Source organism: Ipomoea nil, unplaced genomic scaffold (assembly GCF_001879475.1).
Source record: "Ipomoea nil cultivar Tokyo-kokei standard unplaced genomic scaffold, Asagao_1.1 scaffold3197, whole genome shotgun sequence".
NCBI classification, from domain to species: Eukaryota; Viridiplantae; Streptophyta; class Magnoliopsida; order Solanales; family Convolvulaceae; genus Ipomoea; species Ipomoea nil.
The window spans coordinates 488,647-504,460 of NW_017619625.1; the positions used below are offsets into that span (position 1 = coordinate 488,647).

At 32.9% G+C, this 15,814-nt stretch overlaps 1 pseudogene; it reads left to right on the forward strand.

The window, feature by feature from the left end:
* Window positions 1–396: 396 nt before the first annotated feature.
* Window positions 397–3,925, forward strand: LOC109168351 (annotated as a pseudogene).
* Window positions 3,926–15,814: the final 11,889 nt, after the last annotated feature.

Sequence of the window (15,814 nt, forward strand, 5' to 3'; positions counted from 1 at the left end):
ATAAAGCTTTGGATTTTTTTATTAATTACCCCGTATTAAATTATTAGAGATAAATTAATCCGTTTTTACCACAATAAAAAGTCTAAATATTGTAATTAAATGATAGCTAATTCGTCTCTTAGAACACTATGTATTTACTGCTAAAGAAAATAAAATACATTGTAGTGATTGCCCCTCGCACTAACAAATCCTGGCTCCGCCCCTGCCTACTTATCACCAATTAAGTAGGATATGAGAATACAAAATTGTGGTTAAGCGTGCTAAAAAAAATAGGTGGACCGCGTGCTTATTCGGGTAATAATCAACTTGTAACATTTCATAGAGTGATGCTTCGGTTTTGCGATTTGGGGAAGTCTGTAGATTCGGTTTTTGTTCTTTTCCTCACCTAACAATTTCATATAAATATTAAAAGATTTTTGGTGGCAATGATTGCTGGTTTGCATTGCAATATATTTGTGCGACTAATCAGCGCCGGTCACTTGTTTGTTCTCCACATTTTGCTGAGGATATAGCTAGAGACAAGAATATAATACAACAATCAAATGTCGTGGGCGAATCCAATCATCGCTATCCGTCCGACAGCAGCAGTTGTTCCGCGCTTCAGGTTTGGCAATCCCAGCAGTTTTGTCGCCCTGAGACTGATAGCAGCTGGATTTCCGATGAAAGTTCCTCGGAGGTCCGTGTACTGGATTAGCAGAACCCGCCGGAGCCGGAGCCGGTGCCGGAACGCTACGGTCACCGTTGGAATGGAGAATGAGGACAGTGTTCTTCCCACTGGGTTCGAACAACAACACCTTATTAATAATGGATTTTCTCAGCTTGAAGCCACTCTCAACAATATGGTCCGTGTTTTTAATTTTCTACAACGTAATTACATAATTTATGATTCTGCATGAGCTTAGCTTCTTGATTAGCAGGTACTTGATGTAAAGGAGAAAGGGATGATAGCTCGTAGTTTAATTTATATTGACTGACTTGGAATGCAGAGTAAATGGGTGGTGGTTGCAGTGTTTGGCGCAATCCTGGTATGGAGGCATGATGCAGAATCACTATGGGCGGCAATGGGCTCAGCTATAAATTCCGCTCTCTCAACCATTCTGAAGAGGATGTTGAACCAAAAACGGCCTTCTACCACGTTAAGATCAGATCCCGGAATGCCATCTTCACACGCCCAAGCTATATTCTTCATAGCTACATTCTCTGTTGTCTCAAGTAATTCATGCTTACTTTGTTACTGCATTTCTTAATATGCAATACATTCACTTCATATATATATATATATATATATATATATATATTAGGATCAAATGTTTACCAATAGGCCAAAAAGATATACGGAGTAACGGGCAACGAAGGTTATCTGGCCTGTGCTATGATATCACTTGATAATATCAAACGCTTATTACTATGTCAAAAACTATAGTTGGGGTAGGCAGGAAAGGCACAACTTTATTTCTTTATACCGTCACACTTTCAAAAGGAATGGTTCTGGACTTACCCATCAAATCTTCGTCTAATAATCCCTAGCCACCTAGTGTTGGACTTGGACCAGCCTCCTTCCGCCCAACAAGACCCTTCTTTCTTGCATTTCCCGTGGTCTTATGACACTTTCATATATTATGTTGGTTTTATGACTTTTGGGTAGTCAACAGCTGGCCAACATCACCGTTAAATAACGAGTATATGTGAAAATATAGACATAATATATGGAGAGAATATACGTATTTTGTATTGATGAATATTGCTTGTGAATAGTGAAAATTGTCTTCTCCTTTCCCATGTAGGCATGTATGAGGGTCTATGTATACTTATTTTTGGTCTAGAGCCTTACAAGGAATAAGAGTCCTAGGCTGCATCATGTTGAGAGTTATTGTTACATTAGAAATAATAAACCCAAGTCCTACTACATCAGGGATAATGAGCCAAATCATTATTATATTATGAATAATAAGACCAATCCTTATTAATCTCCTAAGTTGCTTGGTACTGTGTATCCTTCTTGAGCTTCCTTGATCTAGTTACTTTCTTGGATCGGTCCATGTGGCCCAGCCCAGTATACCATCCATCATCCCGTCTCCACTTTCTTGAAATTTCGCAAAGTCAATGTCTTAGGAAAGTATCTCAAAAAATTCTCCGATCCATTCTTCTCTTCAAAAAGTCAAGTCTTCTTCCGACTAGTTACTTGCTAAGGCATCTTTTGGATGGCATCACCGCTCGGTTGGCGGTCCTTTTGGACGCAGCTGCTAAACCGAGCGGTCTATGATGAGCCCCCTAAGTCAGGGTTGAGTATAGGTAGCCCAGATTACGCTGGTTGTCTCGTTAAAAACTTTAGACTAAGAAAACCCCAGTAGGAAAAAACTTAGTTAAGAAAAAAAAAAAAAAAAAGTATAACCATAAGTGCAATATTCAACACTTCGTTATGAGCTTTAATATTTGGAAACAATAGAAGTAGAATATGAGTCCTCAATGTGGTAGACGACCACCTAGCATTTCAATATCCTGCAAAATTTAAGATACCAATTACGTGAAAAGCATCTTCGTGAGATGCGCCCCACTAGGTGGGTATGTTCCGGACCAGTTAGTTTGTCTATCCTAAGTTAGTTGACGACTCCTAGTAAAAGTAATAAAACTAGTAAAAAATAAACATCTTGCTTCATATGACATAGCCTGCAAAGATTCAAATGAAAAGAGTTAAAACTAGCTACAACTCTATACTCCGATTAACCATCCAGTACCCCTCTTCACAAAGATTTTTAGAACACTTCGAGTTCTCAGATTTATTATCTCATCCTCCATTTTAATTATCCCGTACTCCTCTCCATAAAAATTTTTCAGAACGCTTCGAGTTCTTAGATTTATTATCACATCCTCTATTTTAAGTATCCCGGTACTCAAAGATTTTTTAGAACGCTTCAAGTTCTAAGATTTATTATCCCATCATCTATTTTAATTATCTCGTACTCCTATGCACAAAAATTTTTGAGAACACTTCGAGTTCTCAAATTTATACCGTCATATTTTCAAAAGGCATGGTGTTGGACTTGACCCATCAAATCTTCGCCCAATAATCCATAGTCACCTAGTGTTGGACTTGGACCAGCCTCTCTCAACCCAACAAGACCCTTCTTTCTTGCATTTCCTGTGGTCTGCTGACACTTTCAAATATTACACCACCTAAAACATGAAGTTTGTTTATAGATTGAGTGTTGTTCCTTCTTTATGATCTTTTCTCTGTGGTATATCCGCAGACCAAAACCTCCATAGCTGACATTTCCTTACATCTTTTAAAATGCAATATATGAATTGTAGTGGTTCAATGTTTTGGACTGAATGGTTGGACTGCAGCACTCAGCTGGCTTATCTTTGCACTGGCCTCTTATTTTGTAAGTCTACATAGATCACCAACTTGGTTTATTGCAATACATATATTGCAGACAAATTAAAAATGAATGTGAGCTGAGGTTACTTTCCATTATATTTTTGCAGTCATGGCTAAGAATTTCGCAGAGACTTCACTCAATCAGCCAAGTACTTGTTGGTGCTGCTCTGGGATTCTGCTTTTCTGCTCTCTGGTTTTGGTTATGGGATGGCGTTTTTAAGAACGCATTCATATCATCCCTCTTGGTCAGGATCATTGTGCTTCTTGGTGCTGCAGGATTTTGTGTTGCCTTTATCATATATGTTACTAGGCACATACTGGGTTATTGATGAACAATGACATTTTGTTACAGTCAATTTATTTTTTAATTTAATTTTTTGGTATAGTGGCCATGTATTTAGCTGATTATTTATCAACATGTTAAACACCCCCACCCCAGACATCCCTTATTTTTTTATTGTGATTTGTGCTAGCTGATGAGTTGCTTTATTAATGGTGGGCACATTGAATTGAACAAGCAAGGGAGTTAATGTCAGGAATATGTACTGTTTGATTGTCTTGACTATTTACTGTGTTTATAATTTTTCATGAAATTTGACTTTCGATTTAATTTGTTTGTGTGCATATGGTGCGGTGAAATGTAGGATTGTAAATGGGTGATGAGTAAAATTTAATTCTTTGGGAGAAGTACAATTTAATTCTAGCATTCGCAATTTAATTGAAACGATTCATAATAGTTACGAAGGACCTTGTGGTCCAATGGTACCAAGTTGTTGGTGGTGGGTTCAAGTTTCGGAAAATAATTATGGTGACATTTGATGTAGTAGATTGTATATGTGGGTATCCCTTTTTTAATAGTCCAACATTCATATATTCATGATAAGAATGAAAGTGACCGCATGGACAGCTTAGTTGGTCATAGATATGAAGTTTGGAAACAATGATATGAGATTGAGTCTCACCAGTTGTAAGAGCATCCTCAATAGTAGGAGTTTTGTTGTAGGTTTTGAGGAGTTTATGCTGATTTTCAAAAAAAAAAAATCAATAAAATAAAGACAGTCATTATTGCTGCTGGGCACCATTTGTGGCCTTCGAAGCGTTATTTTATGGATCTGTGTCCACTATGTGCATGGTGGACACGTTGTACATTCATAATTTCTATACTGTACATTTATAATTTCTATATTATAGATTCATAAAATTTATAATGTAGATTCATAATTTTTATACTGCACATTCATAATTTCTGTACTGTAGATTCATAATTTCTATATTGCACATTCATAATTTATGTACTGTAGATTCATAATTTTTATACCGTAGATTCATAAAATTTATAATGTAGATTCATACAATACAGAAATTATGAATGTGCAGTATAGAAATTATGAATCTACAGTATAGATTTTATAAATCTACAGTATAAAAATTATGAATCTACAGTAATTATGAATCTACAGTATAGAAATTATGAACGTACAGTGTAAAAATTATGAATGTACAGTATACATGGTGGACACGAGTCCATAGCATAATTTGCCTTGGCGTTTACAAAAAAAGATATGAAAGCCACTAAAATGAGTGGGTCCCACTTTGTTTTCCATGTTGGTAATTTTTTATTAAAACTTTTGCATAGTTCCTTATTGGGGATGCCCAAGGAACATTGATGCCGTACTCACATTTAACATCCTGCTGGATATGTTTAATTTTGTACTTAGAATCCTCTTATCAATTTTTTCATGACTAAATCAGCTATAATTTTGCTAGTATATAGAGAACTGGGGATGTACAATTATACAAAGCTATAGTATATAATTTAAGTTCGACTTGAAAAAAAAAAAAGTAAAATAAATATCAAATGCCTGACATAATTAGCAAAGTTTTTCTCACTACTGTGCTGCTTTGTTTCAATAACAAACTTAAAATATTTAAAAAAAAAAAAAAAAGTATTTCCCAATAGTGTTTACAGTTTTTTGGTTTTGGTGTTATTGTCTATACATGTAATTTCTTTATGATATATGTTCCGGTAAAGCTGTGGTTGTGAAGTCATTTTTCTCATATAATAATAGAAAATACTTGGTGTACTCCCAAGGCCGGTCCTATCATTCTATAGGCCTACTGGCCTAGGGCATAGCAATAAAAATGGGTCTTATATTAAATTAATATATATTTTTATAACTAAAATTTAAATTAAATAAGAAAAAAATAATAATGTCCAATAACTTAAATAAGATTTACAAATTTTTAACAATTTTACATACACATAAAAACAATTATAGATGCATTCATAAATCCAAACTAATCAATAACCGCATCAGTGTTTTCATAAATAAAGAATTATATAGTTTATAAAATGAATAAATAATTTAAAACCAAATATAGCTTATAGACAATCACATTATTATAATAAATAATAAAGTAATTATTAATAAAAATTTAGAAAAATACAAATTAGAAATAGAAATTAATTTGGTAAATTACAAGTTTAATATAATAATATAATAATATCCCTAAATTCATCTACTAAAGACTATGGAGGGAAAATTTTATGAAAAAAATACATATGAGAGGATTGATCTCTTGACCATGAGCATACAAAATTACAAACTACAAATTTTACCAACTCAACCAACTAAAAACATATCATGGTAATGTCCCTAAATTTATCTATTAAAGCATACATAGGGAAAATTTTATGTAAAAGCACATATAGGGGATTCGATCCCTTGTCCATATGCAAAGAAACAGAAAGTCCTACCAACAAAGCTAACACAAAAATCTATAACACTAATGTATGTTAAATATTTATACGAAAATGCTATGGTATATATAAGAGGTAATGGGGGTGGTGGCCCCTTCCAAGCATGGTCCTGGGCAAGGGCCCAGCCTGCACTTGCCCAGGGCCGGGCATGTGTACTCCCATTTTATATTTCTAACTTGTACTTCCTCTCACATGTTCTTGATGTAGACACTTTTCTGTGGACCCACATGATAAAAATAATCAATTCTAATTTGTCACCTCAAGGAGTAAAAATGAGAAAGTAAAATTTGAAAGTTCATGTAGTAAAACTCTATAATAATACGGGGTAATAATTATTAGTCATGATTCTCTATGCAAAGTAAAGTAGTTCCTCTGCACTATCTAGTATCTAGACAGTGCAATCACTGACACCGGTCGTTTCATTAAAAATTCTTTCTATATGCATTCAAAAAAGGAATAAGGTCTAAATTGGCCTCTGAACGAAACGTGAAAGTGCAATTAGGTCCCTGAACGTAAAAAAAAAAAAAAAAAAAAAAAAAAAAAAAAAAAAAAGTGCAATTACCTCCCTCAACACCTCAAATATGTGCAATTTGACCTGATAGCAGGTTAACATCCCATCTAGCAGGTTGCATGTGTGATGTGGATGATGACTTGGCATTTTTTTTTGGAAAGATGACTTGGCATTTTTTTTTATTTCCTTCTTTTGTCTTCTTCTTTACAAAACAACTAACTCTAGTAGTTGTAATATTCCACCATCGATATCTTCTCTCAAATTTACAAGCAGGATAAATTTCATGAAAAAATATTCAATTTTACATAGTTATATTAACAATGAACAAGTTAATAGCTTTCACGGGCGTGGTTTGGGAATTTCTGATGCAAGTACACGGTGAATGGAATTTCTGATGCAGGTACACGATGAATGGAATTTCTGATGCAGGTTTGGGAATTTTGATGCGTGGTTTGGGAATTTCTATTGAAGCTTTGCCTTAATACACGGTGAATGGAAGAAAAGGAAATAAAAGGAAATTTTTTAAAAAAATGCCAAGTCAGCATACACATCATCATATAACCGGTTGGATGGAATGTTAACCTGCTATCAGGTCAAATTGCACATATTTGAGATGTTGAGGGGGGTAATTGCACTTCTTTTACGTTCAGGGACCAAATTGCACTTTCACGTTTCGTTCAGGGGCCAATTTGGACCTTATTCCTTCAAAAAATAAAAAAGTTACAAATATATTTAGGTAATGCGTTTGAGGTCGGTCAAAGACACAAATGCATCTTTCATACACATTATGGACTTGTTTGGTTATCAGCGGTTAGTGGTAGAGGATTATGTTAGCGGTTATTAGATAGCGGATTGTATTAGTGGGTTTGACCAGCAGATTGTATTAGCGGTTTGTAGAAAAATGTTTGGTAAAATTAGCTGTTTAGATTAGCGGTTTAGGTGTAAAAAGACATATAAGGACATTGCTATAATAACTACAATAAATAATACGAAATTATAATAATAATAATAATAATAATAATAATAATAATAATAATTATTATTATTATTATTAGTTTCGTTTTGTTGTTGAAAAAAAAAAAAAACACAATACGGGGGAGCCAAATTGGCTACCCTTTGTATTTCAGTGTTATCCCACATCGGTGAGATAACACTGAAGGGTCTTGAGGCTCCTCTATAAAAGGAGCCTCAAGGCTACTTAATTTATTCTTCCCATTCGAATGGGAAGAAAAAATTAGCCTCAAGTCTCCTCAATAATATTGTGAAGACTTGAGTCAAAGTACAGTTTAATTTTTTTTTTTTTATTAATGAAGGGCTTGGGAAAGAAAAGACTTTCCCCAAAACGCCAAACCCAAACGCTGCTATTTGCAGCGGTTGGGTTTCAGCGATTCGGAGCAAAAACGATGCTCTGAATCGTTGTCTAACCAAACAAAGGTTTTGGCGTTTTGACATTGGTGGATCCGCCAAAGTCTTGTCGGATCCGTCATTAACCAAACAAGGCCTATATTTCAAAAGTTTATACACATTATATTTCAAAAGTTACCTATGTTTATCTGTTCATTTAAAAAAGAGTAAATACCCAAAATGGTCCATCGACTATAGCTAAATTCACAAATTGGTCCTTGACTTTTAATTTTAACCAATTAAGTCCTTAACTTTGCAATTTTGACACGATTTGGTCCTCCATCTATTTGACCGTTTGTTGACCGTGATCGACAATCTCCAGAAGAACCTTCAGCTCTCGTCGGAGCACGTGGAGGCCTCCAGGATGACGTTGCACCGGTTCGGAAACACGTCGTCTTCTTCACTCTGGTACGAACTCTACTACATTGAGTCCAAAGGGAGGATGAAGAAAGGCAATCGGATTTGGTAGATTTCTTTCGGCAGTGGATTCGAATGTAACAGTACGGTTTGGAAATGCAACCAGAACCTTAAAAAATCAACGATGGACAATGAAATTACATATATATCCTCAAAAATCATAGTTAACAAACAGTCAAATAGACAGAGGACCAAATTGTGTTAAAATTACAAAGTTAAGGACTTAATTGGTTGAAATTGAAAGTCGAGGACCAATTTGTGAATTTAGCTATAATCAAGGGACCATTTTGGGTATTTACTCTTTAAAAAAAAAGTCCTCATTTCAATCAAAATCCTATACAAATCAATAGCTGACATTTCCAGAAATCTTTTTAATTGTAGTTGTTGGACTGCAACGCTCAGCTGTCTTATCTTCGCACCGGCCTCTAAGCTCTCATTTTGCAAGCTAAGTCTGCACTCTGCATCACCAACATGGTTTAATGCAGTAGTTTTCACATTCCTACAGTTTAAGTATTTAATGCAGAAATTTTTTGCAGTAATGGTTGAAATCAAAAGTCCAACATATTCATATATATTCATGCATTATATAAAGATAAAAATACAATTACAATTAGTCACTATTGGAAGTTGAGCAATCCCACATAGCATGATCTTGTTCTTGACAATTTTCAGAGTGACCAAAGTTGCCATACATGTTTTTAATAACTCTTTGTCGAGCACTCCATGCTTTCCTGTAAGAAACATCGATCCCGAACTTGCTTTTAACATCCATCTGAATATGTTTAACTGTATACTTAGAATCAACCCTCAATTTTTCTCTGACTAAATTGGCTATAATTTTGCTGGTGCAATTGAAGTCCTCACTGCCTTGGCTGTAATCCACACTACAAGTGTGTTTGTTGCAAAACTTTTTTATCTGCCATACTCCGCTCGACCCACGCATTTGACCAGCCGACAACGACCATAAACATGGCTGCAAATTATTATTACTGTGCACACAAACTGCCTTCCAACTGCGGCTTTTCTTGTGCTTGGTTCTGAACTGCTTCCTTTCATTTAACTGATATAATGTGACAGCATTTTTCAATTCATTGTACCCGCCACTAAACACCATGCCAACTTCTAAAATATTTGTTGTTGGGTTATATATAGGCAGATATTCATCATCACGCTCCGTGAACCCACTAATAAACTCTCCTGTAAATGTGTCAGGGGCATGATAAAATGGTATATCCTCATCTGCCACCCGAGGATATGGTTTTGTTTTCCCTAGTCGCCCTTCAACCGTCACGGGGTTATCTTGAACTTTAAAAAATTTTAAATCAGACATATTAAAATTTCGCACATTAGGCTCATCACTTTCTGAATCGCTAATATGACCACTCGACTCGATAACGTTAGATGTGTGCCCAAAATGTGTACTATCGGACCATTCCGATATTTGACCATCATATGTTGAGCAATCTGCAGACATTATAGGTTGTTGTGATGAGCAATTTGTGTGGTTTTCACCAATCCCTCCGGAGGATTGTATTATTCCTGTTAGTAACTCAGTGAAGCTCATCATATCAGTGGTTTCTGCAAATATTGGTGTCACAAATACGTGCAATTCCCCTATAGGTGAAGTTTGTTCCATAAAATAATGCCACGACTCGTCACTCACTATCGGGAATAGAACGCATTTGAAACTGTTTACTAGCAACCTACCCGTTAAGTTCAATATACAATGTGGCTCCCCCATTGCCCGGCGTATTATAGCAAGAATGTCGAGAAATGGAGATTGACGAGGTAAGTACACACTAGTCTTTGGGGGTATTGTGTAGCGAAGCTCAGTTTGATCGACTTGACCACCCCAGTAGAGATGAACAATAACATGGTCTTTAACACCAACATTGCAAAATTATATAGAGATATATAGTAAAGAAGAATTTAAGTTTGAGTTGAAATGAATTAAAATAAATATCACATACCTGCAGCCATAATAATGAGCAAAGTTTTTCTCACTGATGTGCCGCTTTGTTTCAATGGGAAGATGAGTTTGAGGTTCTGTGTTCAAACAAATCTGACTATAAATTGAATCAATAAGAGCATGCCCCCCGGGGTATATGAAGGAGGAGGAAGTGAAATTTTTCCACATAAAACGCATTCGTCGAATCCGTTTTTATCAGAACTGACTGCTTTTGACTGGAACTTCCTCGGAAAACTGTACATTTTCTGACATCACGACGCCTTAGGTATGGTTTTTCCAATGCAATATATAAATTGTAGTGGTTCAAATGTTCAATGTGTTGGACGGAAGGGTTCGATAGCACTGCTCAGGCGTCAGATGTCTTTATCTTTGCACTGGGCTCTAAGCTCTGAGTTTGTAATTAAGTCTACATCACCAACTTCATTTATTGCACTAGTTTTCACATAACTAGAGTTTACTAGCGTTTGTTTGGTTGAAAGGAAAGAATTAATAAAGAAAAGAATTGTAATTTTGTGAAAAAAAAAATAAGATAGGAATAAAGTATGAATTAAAATTATAATATTTGGTAAGAAGGAATATAATTATTTGGAATGAAAATGATAAAAATGATATAAGGACTAAAATACTCCTCTGTAATAATGTTAATAATAACATTCAAAGACAAATATGTCATTTCCTTCCTTTTCCCTTTTCTTTGTATGAATGAATTGCAATTCATATGGAGACTTGTGAATTGATGGAATTGCAATTTCCTCTAACTAAACAATATAATGTAGTTTATCATTTCCTGAATTGCAATTCAATGTCAATGCAACTCATGCCAACCAAACACCTCATTAAGGGTCACACTTGGTTAGGGATGACAATGGGTTGGGGAGGGTTACATTCATCACCCGACCCACCTTATATTTTCTCCCCTCACTTTCACCCCATCAGGTGCAGGTGTCCACTACTTATAATTTTATTATTTTTTTTCAAAAAATAATATTTAAATTACTTACACATAATAAAATAATAAAATTCATTAGTTATCCTACAACATAAAATAATAGAAATATTTAAATATAATAACTAAATTATTAATTTTTAAAAATAAACTTAGTATTTTATATATAAAAATAGTAAAAATTTACCTGAAGTTATAGAAACTTTTATAAATAACTACATGATGGGTTGGGTGGGGTTCTAGATGAGTTTTGTACATAGAACTCGAATCAAACCCAACCCACCGCGAATTTATTTTTTTAAGACCCACCACCAACTACCACTCAAAAAAACTCGACCCATGCGAAGTGGATTCAGGTGGATTAGAATGTCATCCCTACGCTTGGTGATGATCCGTGAAACGGGTTAGAGTATATCAATATGAAAGGTAATTTTTATATTGAAAAAATGTATTACATTTTAAAAAAAATATTATGTTTTCCTTTATAAGTAATATTGACAATTATTTGTTACTTATAAAAAAGGTAATGCTTTCAAAAAAAAAAAAGTAAAAGTATTATATTTTTTTTATATCAGTAATAAATACCTTATTTTTATTAGTAACGTTTAAAAGCATGCCATATTTCAACATCATCAAAATTGAAATTTGTTCACTATTTTTTTTTTATTACATTCTTATAATTTCAACTTACTTTTAAATATGAGTTTATTTTTTTTTTTTGAATGTTATTGGCCCTATTACATTGTAGTAACGCCTCCACTGAGGCTCGAACTCGTAATAACCTTCCAAATGGAAGTTCAACCCGGGTACCATTAGACCACATAGTCTTAGTTAAATATGAGTTTATAATTCACATCATTTTTAAAAATATTACGTTTCATCAATATTATTGTTTAAATTATTAAAAATGATTTAAAAATAGAATAAAATAAAGGTGACCAAAAGACTCTCACCACTCATGACAGTGTACTTTGGCTCTATTTTTCAAGATTTGCATATCTTGCAAGGATTCAAAGACACCTAATACTAAAAAAAATAAAATTAATTAATAAATATAGTGACATGACAATCGTTATATCATACACCACGGCGCGCGTAGTATTGTGCGCCGCGTGTCTCCCAAAATGACGTCGTTTTGCGGTCGTTTTAGGAGGCGCGATAGGAAGTTGTTGTGATTATGTATATTTGTTCATACAATTATGTATATTTGTTCATACAATTATATATATTTGTTCATACAGTTATGTACATTTTTTATACAATTATATGCATTCTTTTTATACAATTATGTACATCCGAATCAGAAAATTTGTGTGTATTATGTTAAGAGTTGATGTGTATTATGTTAAAAGTTTATGTTTATTATGTATTATGTTAGATTATGTGTATTATCTTTTAAAAAGAGTATGTATATTTTGTTATATAATTATGTACATTCATGTATACAATTATGTGTATTCTTGTATAACATTATGTACATTTTTGAACATGGGGTTTTTTTTTAAAGAAAAATTAACTGTCATACACTGGGGCGGGAAATTTCAAAAAATAAAAATAAAAAATTAAAACGACGTCGTTTTGCATCTGGGCGCACAGTGCAACGTGCGCCGTGGTGTAGGATATAAATTGTCGTGACATGACTTAGGCTTTGTACGGCTTATTTAGGAAGTTATAACTTATTTTAAGGTACTAATAAGCTATAAGGTCTGTTTGGTAATGTTTCCAAAATAAGCTCCTAGCTTAAATAAGAACTTATTTTGGAACGCTACTTTAGGTAACGTTTGAAAATAAGCTAATGTGCTTCTTAACTTTTTTTTTTTTTTTCTATCTTTGTCCTCATTATTTTAAAGAAATGACATTTTTTACCCTTCTCAATTACTAATTTTTTTTTTTATCTTCTCCTTTATCCGCAACTTTCACCGCAATTATTATTATTATTATTATTATTATTATTATTATTATTATTATTATTATTATTATTAAGAGATTCACAACAATATTGTTACTTCATTATGTGATGCTAGATTATGATTATACTAATAACTAGTTTTTTACGCGCATTGCGCGATTGGGATAATGCCCAATGTTTTTTTTTTAAATAAGTACTTTAAAGTATATTAAGGCAAGATTATATTGAAATTGTTCATGCATAGATAATTAAAGGTTGAATTTGCGTATTTAAATAGGTAATTCTTCTCGCAAAGGTTGAGTCCCCAACCCCAAGGGCCCCCCACACTCCGACCCGACAGAGCATTGTGGGAAGTTGTAAATCACGGTGACTCAATGGTTCAGCAGACAGGACCAAATGCCGGTGCGAACAAGGAATCTACCCACTTTTGACATAATTCCCGCACTGCCGCCGCCGAGGTTCAAACCTTGGTCTCTTCTCCCAAATACTGCCCACTAAACCATTGAGCTAAGCCCGTGCGGGTTAAATAGGTAATTCTAAGTTTATAAATGCAAGATAATATAGTCAATATTGATTATAATTGTCAATAAAATAATTGTATAGGTATGGTTGAAACCAAATACGGGACATAAGGGAGAACAAATAAAAATTAGGGCATAAAATATTAAATATATACTAATATTGTTTGAGGAGATTTCGACATTAGGATTTGTGGTTAAGTTCTATTAAGACTTTAATATTAGAATTAGATTAATGGTGTAATTATAATTCTATATTAGACGTTAATATTAGAATTAGACTAACGGTGAATTAACGGTATTTAACGGAAAAGTTAAATGGATAATCATATAATTAAGGATAAATTAGAAAAACATTTAAAAAAATTAAAACCTGAACAATTTGAACCATTCATTTGATTTAATAATTTGACGGTCATTTTTTCTACCCAATGTTAATAATTAAATAAATTCGTTGGTCAAATCCGCTAACTACTGATTGTCAAACAAAGACATTGCAAGGTAGTTCTCACTTCAATTTGTTGTGTGATTTGAATACTCTCTTTGTCACAAAATTTCTCAAGTAGTTAATATGGTTGGCTTTATTAATTATATTTTTTTTAATTTTTTCATGGTATTAATAAAATACTTGGTAAATGAATATATAGCATTATTTTGTATTATAACTTTGATATTTAATTAGAAAAATAGTGCACAAAAAAGATAATAGACAATGTAGTGAATATAATCAATTGATGAATTTGAATGTAAAAATTTTTACATTTGAGAAAAATAAAGACAATATAACTAATGAAAATATTTCTCTTAATTAATTTATTGATAATGAATAATTTTTTTTCACTGAATTAAGACATTGTAAGGACAATGTAGCGAATATAATCAATTAATAAATTTGAATATAAAGAATTTTTACATTGTAGAAAAATAAAGACAATATAACTAATACAATTATTTCTCTTATTTAATTTATTGATAATGAATAATTTTTTTTTTGAATAAAGGCATTGTGGACACATAATTCTAAATTAAAGAAATGCATATCTATAATTTTTTGTTGTAGCTACTAAATTATTATTTATATAATTTAATAAGAGTAAAATAGAGTACTAATTATGCCAACTTTGGTTGGGATGAGGTTCGAAACTAAGACTTTTTTTTTTTATTGAAATCAATGAGTAAGTTAACGGTGAACTAACGGCAATTCTTAAAATTTTAACGGAATTAGTAACGGTGTGTGGGTATTTTAGGAAATTTTAGTGTAAAATTTAAATCTTATCAATCTGAGCCATTCATTTGATTAAAATCTGTGACCGCCATTTTTTCTACCCATTATAGGCCTAACTCTCTTGGGCTCTTATTAGTATAGTATATAGTAGATAGTAGATTTTATTTCAAAATGTTTTTTTTTTGAAGACAAAATGTTAAAGTTTAATATGTAAACAAAAAATTTAAATATTATGAAAATGTCTCTTTTAGTCTTTTTACATTTATTAACTTATAAAAAAAGCTAATTTTACCAAACACTTTCAACATAACAGTTAGTTTAACAGCTCTTCAGTTTTCAGCTCTTAACTTATAGTTTTTCAACTTTAAGCCAAGTTCCCAAACATAGCCTTAGATGTGAGGATATAGCCTAAAAATATTCTTATTCCTATATCATTAAATTTATAATTCTTTTATTAATTTCTACAATACTCTCCTATTTTCAAAATTGGACTCACTTTCACACCAGAGTATAATAAAATAAAATAAATAAAGAAAGTACAAAAAGGTTCCCGCATGTCTGCCTTTTTATGTACTATCCAAGCTTGCAAGACTAGCAAGCTTGCATTAGGACATCCTCAATAGTGCGAATTTTGGTGTGATTTTTGAGCCGTTTTTGGAAATGTAATTAGGAAAGAGAAAATGGAGGAGGAGGTAAAAAAAACAAAAAACAAAAAAATAAAAAACGAAATGTTAGAAAAAAAATAAAAAAGGAAAAAATTAAAATAAAAAGAAGT